This window comes from Colossoma macropomum, unplaced genomic scaffold (assembly GCF_904425465.1).
Source record: "Colossoma macropomum unplaced genomic scaffold, Colossoma_macropomum, whole genome shotgun sequence".
Classification (NCBI taxonomy): Eukaryota; Metazoa; Chordata; class Actinopteri; order Characiformes; family Serrasalmidae; genus Colossoma; species Colossoma macropomum.
In genome coordinates this window covers 24283650-24293164 of record NW_023494784.1, presented here as the reverse complement: position 1 = coordinate 24293164, position 9515 = coordinate 24283650, and the positions used below count along the sequence as shown (strand labels likewise).

Genomic DNA, 9515 nt, shown 5'->3' with positions numbered 1-9515 from the left:
AAGGCAAAATATTCTTAATCAGTTCATATAAGTTAATGCAGAGTTTTAATGCAAGGTTTTATTAGCAGTAAATTTGGAGCATTTCTGTTTGGCCTATTCATTATGAAGTGCTCACACAATGAAAACAGCTGCTATGTCATCTAATAAGATTTTTCAATCTTACTACAAACACAACTTACTTAATTAGGGAATTATGTTAACAGCAGACTGTGTTTTAAAATGTAACATTCTCTGTACAACTGGTTAGAATGTATGTGTTGTTCACAGAGAGAAATGCTTTCTGGTGTGTTCCCAGTCCAGCAACTGCAGTAGAGCAGAGCTAGAAGAGCAGCGATCAGAACAGCAATGAAGGGAACTGTACAAGACATGGCAATGACAGGACTCCACCTGCAGAAAATAACAATGTTAATAGAAATTAATTCCACTGTTCGCTAGTTCACTAAATATCTTTCCAGACGTTAGAAATCTATGACATTTCTACAAAAATCAGATCTTAAAACATGACTCACTTACCCAGCACTTTAATCTCATGGTTGGAATACTGTAGTTTTCCATCCACCTGGATTTCAGACTCATAATGACCACTGTCCTCTTTACTCAGCTGCTTAAGTGTGAAGTCTCCAGTTTTAATATTAAGATCTGCTCGATCTTCAAATCGATACCCATAATTTTCATTATTTTCATACTCAACCACTTTGTTCTTGTTGTATTTCCACAGAATGCTCTCAGGTGTTCTTGATGCGTAAGACTTGAAAGTGTAATTTTTCCCAGTCTCAACAGGAACAACCTCAACACAGAATATATCATCTAAAAAAAATAAACACACACACACACACGCACACACACACACAGAGTTATGTGGCATCGAACATGATACAGTAACAGAGCACAAAGCAAGGAACATAACATAATCCGACTGCACACATGAAAATATGTTCAATTCTTAGGAACTCAGTCTGAATAGATATCATTAAGCTACTGAGGTTCTTTACAAAAAGTCTTGTTGATTATATTAAGTTTGTGCAGGAGCCTGAAAATCCTGCAAGGAAGTGTTCAGATGTTGATGAATGTAACGTCCTACAGAACTTTTACAAAACAAATACACAGGTACACATTGTTCCTTTTTCAGAGGATTGCACAATTTAAACATGTAAATTTGCAGTGATATTACATTACAATTACTAGATTATAAGATGATAACTATGTCTTACAGTTACATACTGTAAATTTATACAGTGCAGATTTTACGTCACTGTAATTTTAACAGCTAGTTGGGCATCACAGTATTGTACATTTAGAATGCAGTCCCACATCACAGTAACAGTAATGGTTACTGTACAATTACTGTAAAATATTTACTGTAACTTTTCTGCAACAAAGTGCCTGTAAGTTACTGTAAAAACTACAAGTGAGCTATCAAGACTCTAAAATTGAACTTTTTTGGGGCACAGGTCTGTGTTATGACACTATTTACCACAATAAATAAAATGAAATACAGAGATTGTATGTATTATTATGTGATGATTACATTTTGATTTGAATTTGATTTGCACTCATGAACATTATGGCATATAGCATTATTTTAATTTATTTTAATCAGTATTTCTTACCTTCTTCATTTCTGTTAGCTTGCTGTTGTGCTCTGCACTTTATGTAAATACTTTGTACACTCTTTTTTTATTAGGTGTCCACATGCTGAAGGTGCTGCGTCTCAGATTTCTATACATAATTTTTCTGCTTTAAAACAGATTGTACAGACTGTAAAGCCTACAGACATGAAACATGGTCAACAGGCTGTAGTCACTCCCGCTACTCAGACACACAAGATTAGCCCAATTGGCCTGAAGGGGGTGCTACAGCATAGTGTTTGTATGTTTTGTCCAATATGTCCTACACTGTGAGGCTTACAAACACAATTCTGGGTGCTGCTTAACAATGACCAATCATCATGAAACTTGAACAGCATGTCTATGTAGCGTCTCTTTATGAAGTTTTAAAAGAACTAACTTTTGGGGGCACTAAATTCTGAATTTAAATAGCAAAACTCAGAAACAGTCTCATCATCTCAGAATTTAAACCACTTAAAAGAAATGAGATGGAAGAGCTCCAATGGCTTGTGAGTTTGGTTTTGTGCTTGATATAGTTGTCAGTTTTGCTTTTAGTCTATATCTAGTTGATTATGCTGAAGTAAGCTTCTGGTATTATTCACTACATTTTAGCACCATCTTGTAGCACCAATCAGGTTGTGCACTTTCACTTTGAGTGCTGTCAAAATATGTTTCACTCAAATTATCACCACCACTCTGAAAATTTCAGGCACCCCAAAACTAATTCTGCTCTGGTGCAGCCCTGGAACTCTGCGCCAGACTGGCGCATTAGACCTCTTTGAGCTCATTCGTGCTTGGACCCTGTCTTAATTAACAACTTAACTGAGTGTATATGAAAAACTCACTTAAACATGTTAAATAAATTGAATATTTGTCCTTCTTCACTTTTTCCATCTACTCCAAAAAATTCTGTAGAAAAAACACTAATTAGACTAATTAAACACTAACTAGTTCAGCTAATTTCAAAAGTCACTTTTCTATAAAAAAGAAATGTGAATGCAAATCTAAGAATAGCCTTTACAGCTTTACACATTTACAACTTTCACATATTTTTCACACTGCTCCTTCAGAACCTTCAGTTTCAGTAGGAATCCACACTGCACGTTTTTATGCACTGTTGTCTCATCGAACACACTGATTTAACCCGTTAACTAATGAACAAGCTCCTCATGTACTGGGTTCGGTGTGCAGCATAGGGAAAACAAAAAAATGTGCAGAGCATGTGGTCTCCAGGGCTGGGACTGAGAACCCCTGCTGTAGTGTATTTAATAGCATTTTGAAATGAATTAGATTTTTCCTCTTCTTTCTCTGTATAAAAATGAATCCAGCTGCTTCTGAAAAGACAAACTGGAATTCACCAACTTTTCATTAGAGAACAGACACCATTTGCTGGTGGAATAAAATGATTATCATGTATCTATGGTAATAATTATACTTTGTTACTATGCTTAAGCGTTATTTTGAAAGATTTGTATTTTATGCTACTAAAACTGAATTCTTTAAAAACAACAACAAAATATTTTTACTCCTTACATTTTCTGCCCACAGCTATGCTAATTTGTCTTTGGTGGAAGATTAGTACCACCAGTTAGTCGCTGTGACACAGACCACCAAACAAAGAAACCTTTTATTTGTTTGTTAAAACATTGACTTGTTATTTATATTCCTGATTTTGTCTAACTGCAGATGCTTTTTTGGCTTTCACCCAATGATTTGTGTGGCCCCAAGCGTTTAATTGACAATGATATTGACACAGTAGTCCTACTTTACATTTCTCTGTAATATTTCTACTCTTACCTGTTTGTCATTGCTTGTTTTCACTCAGCATAAGAAATAATTTAAGTCCATTTTTATTCCTGGACCTCTTTGAAAATCATCAACATTATTTATAACAGTTTAAGACTCATGACTCTCAGCAGCAGGTTTACTGCATCTACAGGACACTCTGAACTCACTCACTGACGTTATGAACAGTTAATAAAGTAAATGCTGAGTATTTACTTACCCACAGCAAAAAAAAAGTAAAATACTAAGAGCTCCCAGGCACGACTGTGCCTCGCCATTTTCAGAACTTACACACTTTGGTTTTGCAGAAGGAACACTTCCCCTTCAGAGATGTTTTCAGAGATGAAGTGACCACTGAACTCCCGCAAGAGACCACAGCACAGAACAGCTTATTGGCAATTCAACTAATTGGAGCTCAGCTATTAAAACCATAAGACTGAAGCACTCACAAATGGACATTTTACTGAGTAAACAGGGGTGCTTTAACCTGCTTGTGTCCTGTGGGTCGTTATACCCAGTGTCCAAAAACTCAAAAACTGAAAAACAGTCAGGCAACTTCAGAACGAGGCTGAAGTTAGCTTCTTATTGTTCAGGTTCTTTTTCAAATTTTCCATTCCACCGTAAACTGTTCCACAGATACAGGCACCATTTAAGGTGCAATAGAAAATTTGAATAAGAAGCTGGCGAAAAGGAAGCCACGTGCAGCCTCACTTTTACAGTAAGTTGAAATATAAAACTGTAAACATATCCTGAACTTGAGATGAACTTGAACTTAGCTTATACATGCTATAGCCATACTCTGTCCCATGGCGCTTCAGCTTTTTGGGTAGGCCTGTGAGAAACTGAAGAAGGCAACTTAGTACATAACCTACAAAAGTGCTAATGTCCCTTAGTGTGATAGATCAATCCGTTGCCTATTCCTGACAGCCATGCAGTCATGATCATCATCACCTTTAACTGCTTAGTCCAGATAGGGTCGCGGTGCTGTGCAGTCATCACCCTACTTATTCCAATTCTTTTCCCATATAGTCACATAAAACAAAAGCAATTTACCAGAATACTGGATTAACAGAAGCCCAACCTATATTACAGCACCCTCCACTATAATGTAATGTTAGATGTTTGACATTCTCACAAACCATTTCAGCTTTGTAGTAATAGAGCATTCTAAGCATTTTTGGCTTTGGATTAGTAGAAATCAACATACTCTACATCACAAATAAATTCAAACACTGGCACGCTGAAAATGAACTGTAGACTTGAGGTAACAGCAAATAGCAACGATTGCTGTGCAGTTGGAGGGCTGATGAAAAAAGGCGGTTTGGTGAAGACCATAATAATTTGATTGGCCATAATAAAGTGACAACACTCACAGAAAACAAAGGCAGTTCAGGGGGAGAAATAAATCTAACTTTTAAAAAATGGCCAGTCAGAGGACTGGAATTACTCTGGGCCCCTGGGTTTCAGGGTTCTCTTTACTCACAGAGACATTTTATTTAGTCCTTTTTTGTGTTAGATATTATATTAGAAAAACACTCACTGGGCACTTTATTAGGAACACCTGTACACCTACTATATCTATCTTATCTAATCAGCCAGTCATGTGACAGCAGTGCAGTACTTAAAACCATGCAGATAGAGGACAGCAGCTTCAGGTTACGTTCACATCAACCATCAGAATGAGGAAAAAATGTGATCTCAGTGATTTTGGCTGTGGTTACTCAGATAACCACTCTGTACAACTGTGGTTAACAGAGAAGCATCTCAGAATGCACAACATGTCAAACCTTGAGTCAGAGGGGCTACAACAGCAGAAGACCATTTTGGGTTCCACTTCTGTCAGCTAAGAACAGAAAGCTGAAGCTGCAGTGGGCGCAGGCTCACCAAAACTACTAGTAAAGTGCTTGGTGAGTGTATGTTACTTGATTTTATGACTGTATCTGGATGTCCGTGAAAGCTCACTGGTCAATACAGCCAGTACTGACTTGAAGAATAAAATTCTCTCAAGAGAATAAAAGACTTTTAATCAAGGATTGATACACTGATGAGTTATATGATGTTTTTAAGCTACTTCTTTGACTGTTTGCAGACTTTAATTGTCTTTTTTAGAAGTAACTGCAGTTACTAAAATGTACTGCTACCATATGTTTGTTTCTAGAACTCATGAGGAACTAGGAGAAAGGCAAAGGCAGCTGAAAGCACTAAAGTTTCTTTTAATGTGTGGATTTGAACACCGGTTTCCAGCATGCACAGCCACAACGTTACACACTGCACTATGCTATTTAATCACTGTGTAATATTTGGATTAGTTAACTCTATTTAGGAGCAGTATAAATTGTTTAAATATCTATTTTACAAAAACTAAAGATTTGTGAAACAAGTAACACAATTTACAGCATTATGTTGGTTGTTGATCAAAATAACCACATTATGGCTGTGACACTGTGACACTTTTTGTCGTTTTTGGTGTAATTTCCAGCACTGTGTTAATGCGTGACAGGAGTTACTGAGGAGAACCACAAGTACTGCACTAGAGGGGTGCTCAAGAATGATGAATCTAGTAGAACCCAAGCTGACCCACAAGCCCTGTTCCCCGGTGTGAGTCTGGGCTGAAATGGATCTTGAAAAATGACAGAGGTTTTGCTCCTCCTTCTCTTCCACAGTAACTCGTTACTTAAGTAGTTGACTTAAGTAGTTGACCTGGTATTTTGTACTTCTATTTAAATTGGTTGTTGGAAAGGTATTTTTACCTTCACTTGAGTCATTATTTCACCAAACTAACAATACGTTTGCTGAAGAATGGGTTTAGGCTACTCTACCAAACTTCCAAACTCAAATCCAAAGAAAAGAAAATATTGTGATATTTATTATGTATTGTGAAAATGTATTGAAGAATCCTGATTTTATGTTTTTGCCATTGTACCCACTCCTACTAGATACTGCTATTAGAAATTATATTTATTGTTGCAAGACACTCATTTTTCAGTCATAGAGCATCTAAAACTCAGGAGAGATTTGTTAGGCCAAATTTATTTATCTTCCAACAGTAGTCTAATAGTAGGGGTACTGCTATCATAGTGAATAAAAATATCCACTTTATTATTGAAAAAGAAGAGTAGGACCCAGAAGGTAGATATATTTTGGTCACAGGCTTTATCTCTGGTCAGCACCTTACTTAAACACTTAAACTTTAACATGTATGCTCCAAATGAAGATCCCATGGCTCTGCTGTTCAGTCAGTATTGTAAAGGTCTTGGGCTTTTAGCGGGCGATTTTAACTGCATACTGAATGCTAATCTGGATAAATCTTCTTCAGCACCTTTGGCCAATCCGAAATCTTCCCACATTCTCAAGTTCTTGTGTCAAGATTCGGGTTTAGTAGATGTATGGAGAGAATTTCACCCCACAATTAAAGACTACATGCTTTACTCTAATCCACATAATTCATATTCTAGATTAGCATATTTCTTTATACCTTTCAACCTTATGCATGTGGTGAGAAGTTGTAGGATTAACCTTGTTGTATTATCAGACAATAGCCCAGTCTATCTGGAGATTGACACTAATATGATAAATCCAAGATCAATTTACTGGAGGCTAAAGACCTCATTATTAAATATGGAATCGTTCTGTTCATATACCAGAGAGAAAATATCCCAGTACTGGCAGGACAACCAGCATTGCTCTACTTCATCAGCAACCATATGGGATGCTTTTAAGGCTACTTTAAGAGGTCACGCCATTGCTTACACATCCTTACAGGCACAATTACAGGCACAAAAAGGAAAGATCTTGATGCTGAGGTTATTTGTTTAGAAAAATGACATAAATGTGCACCATTGCACATCCAGAGTTAAACACAGAGCAGTGCAATACAATATAATACAATACATAAGTGCAGTACAATACATTACATTACAATCAATACTTAATTTAGTGTTCATTTAAGTGCTATAAAAAGAGATGTGTCTTCAGTCTGTGTTTGAGGACAGTGAGAGACTCTGCTGTACAGACAGCCAGTGGGAGTTCGTTCCACCACCTGGGTGCCAGCACAGAGAAAAGTCTTGATGCTTGTCTTCCGCGCGCCTTGAAGGATTACGGGTCAAGCCGAGCTGTACTCGAAGCTCGAAGGGCTTGTGGTGCAGTTCGAGATTTCACCATTGCCATCAAGTAGGGAGGGGCTGGTCCATTTTTGGCTTTGTAGGCAAGCATCAGGGTTTTAAATCTGATGCAGCTACAGGAAGCCAGTAAAGGGAGCACGGCAGTGGAGTGACATGACTGAACTTAGGAAGATTGAAGACGAGCCGAGCTGCTGCATTCTGGACGAGTTGCAGAGGCTTGATGGCCTGCATAGGAAGACCAGCCAAGAGCGAGTTGCAGTAGTCAAGCCTTGAGATGACAAGAGACTGAACTAGCACCTGGGTGGCCTCTCGAGTGAGAAAGGGTCGGATCCTCCGGATGTTGTACAGGAGAAACCTGCATGACCGAGTTAGGTTCGCGATATGAGCAGAGAACAATAACTGGCCATCCAGAATCACACCAAGACTTCTTGTCTCTACAGACAGAACAATCAGAGAGTTCTCAAATGAGAGAGCAAGATCATGCTGAGCTCTCCTCTCAGAGTTACCCATGTCCCTATCTTAAAGGTAGCACTATTTACAGTGTGAAGTATGTCCAGATTTCCCCCTTGACATAATACTGCTGCATCAGTAAGTAAATGAACTTAGAACAGCCTTTTCCATTTAGCCTCTAGTGAAGCAGCTGTGTGATTTTAATGGTGACTCCTTGTCCTGCCGAAATTGCATCCTCCCCTTGGTGAAGGGTCAGTCACTCCAGTGGTGTGTCCCCCTCTCTGCAGGGATTCTGCCACACCTCCTGTTCACAGTCAGCAGTGGCAGAAATTAAAATAAATGTAACTTCCTTTGAAAAGGAGCCTTTTAGTGAAACTGTACACGTTTCCTCCTAACAACTTCCAAACATAAGTAACATGATACATGAAATGCATCACCATCAACAGCTGAACATCATTCAGCAAAATCATGGACTAAATCATAATCTCAGAAGATTAACTGAAACCTTATCACTGCATGTGGTGAAAAGACACTCACCCGTCTTTGAGACTCTGAGCCACCTAGAGCATGTTAGAATAAAAGCCCTTCGCTGTTGATTTTGCTGCATGACAACAACTCATTTTCATAGATTCATCATTCTTGGATATGCAACTTCTAACTGTCTTAGTTAGGAAGCCTTAGATATGACTATGCTACCTCTACATGCCTGTGTAGTGACATTTTACAACACGCCCCTGCATTACATCCTCCCAGAGTTTGAAGAAGGAATAGTACAGGAAAGAGGGACATTACACAGATGATAACGCAGTTCCAGTTTAAGGTTTAACATGTAAATAAAGTATATCTAAACTGTTTTACCAAACTGTTTTTAAACAAGTGTTTGTAGCTTATTAACATCATTTGAAGCATTTGTCATGAATAAAGGCAACACATATAAATGATGTTTATAAAGTACTGTAGAAACTATAGAGTCATTTTCAGAGATATTTTGTCCTCTTTTCAACAGTAATTCTTACGGCCTCTGAAAGCTACTGATTTTGTTATAAATCTGTTTCTTTCCCCACCGAATCCACATCCAACATCCTTTTCTCCGACGAACAACAGTTACAGTAACTTGTTTGAACAAAAATTACAGTAACATTACTTGAATTATCCACTGTTATATATATTAAAATCAATTATGATGGTTTGTTTATTAGTGAAGAATTACTGATTTATTTAATAAAACATGAAGATGACGAGGTGGACCAGGATCTGACAGGGTGGACAAGAACATTTCAGATTGACAAAGATGGCAGTAGTTTCATTAACAGTGTGTCCATAATAAATACCTATGCTTGTATTTGAGAGTGGAGAGTGGCTCTGGCTGAGTGACTGAATGTGTCTGTGTTTTGGTCATACTGACTATTTGAGTGCTCTTATTACTCAGTTTGATGAGTGACAGGATAGAAACTAGTATTTTATAGAAAAAACAACTAGAAAAAAGCAAGGAAGTAGCATGTATTTGTCCACCCTACAGTGCATACGTCCACAAAGACAGGGCGGACAATTT

The 9515-nt window shown here is 37.8% G+C and overlaps 1 pseudogene; it reads right to left on the bottom strand.

Annotated features, from left to right (window-relative positions):
• Window positions 1-7388: 7388 nt before the first annotated feature.
• Window positions 7389-8023, bottom strand: LOC118810610 (annotated as a pseudogene).
• Between the last annotated feature and the right edge of the window lie 1492 nt (window positions 8024-9515).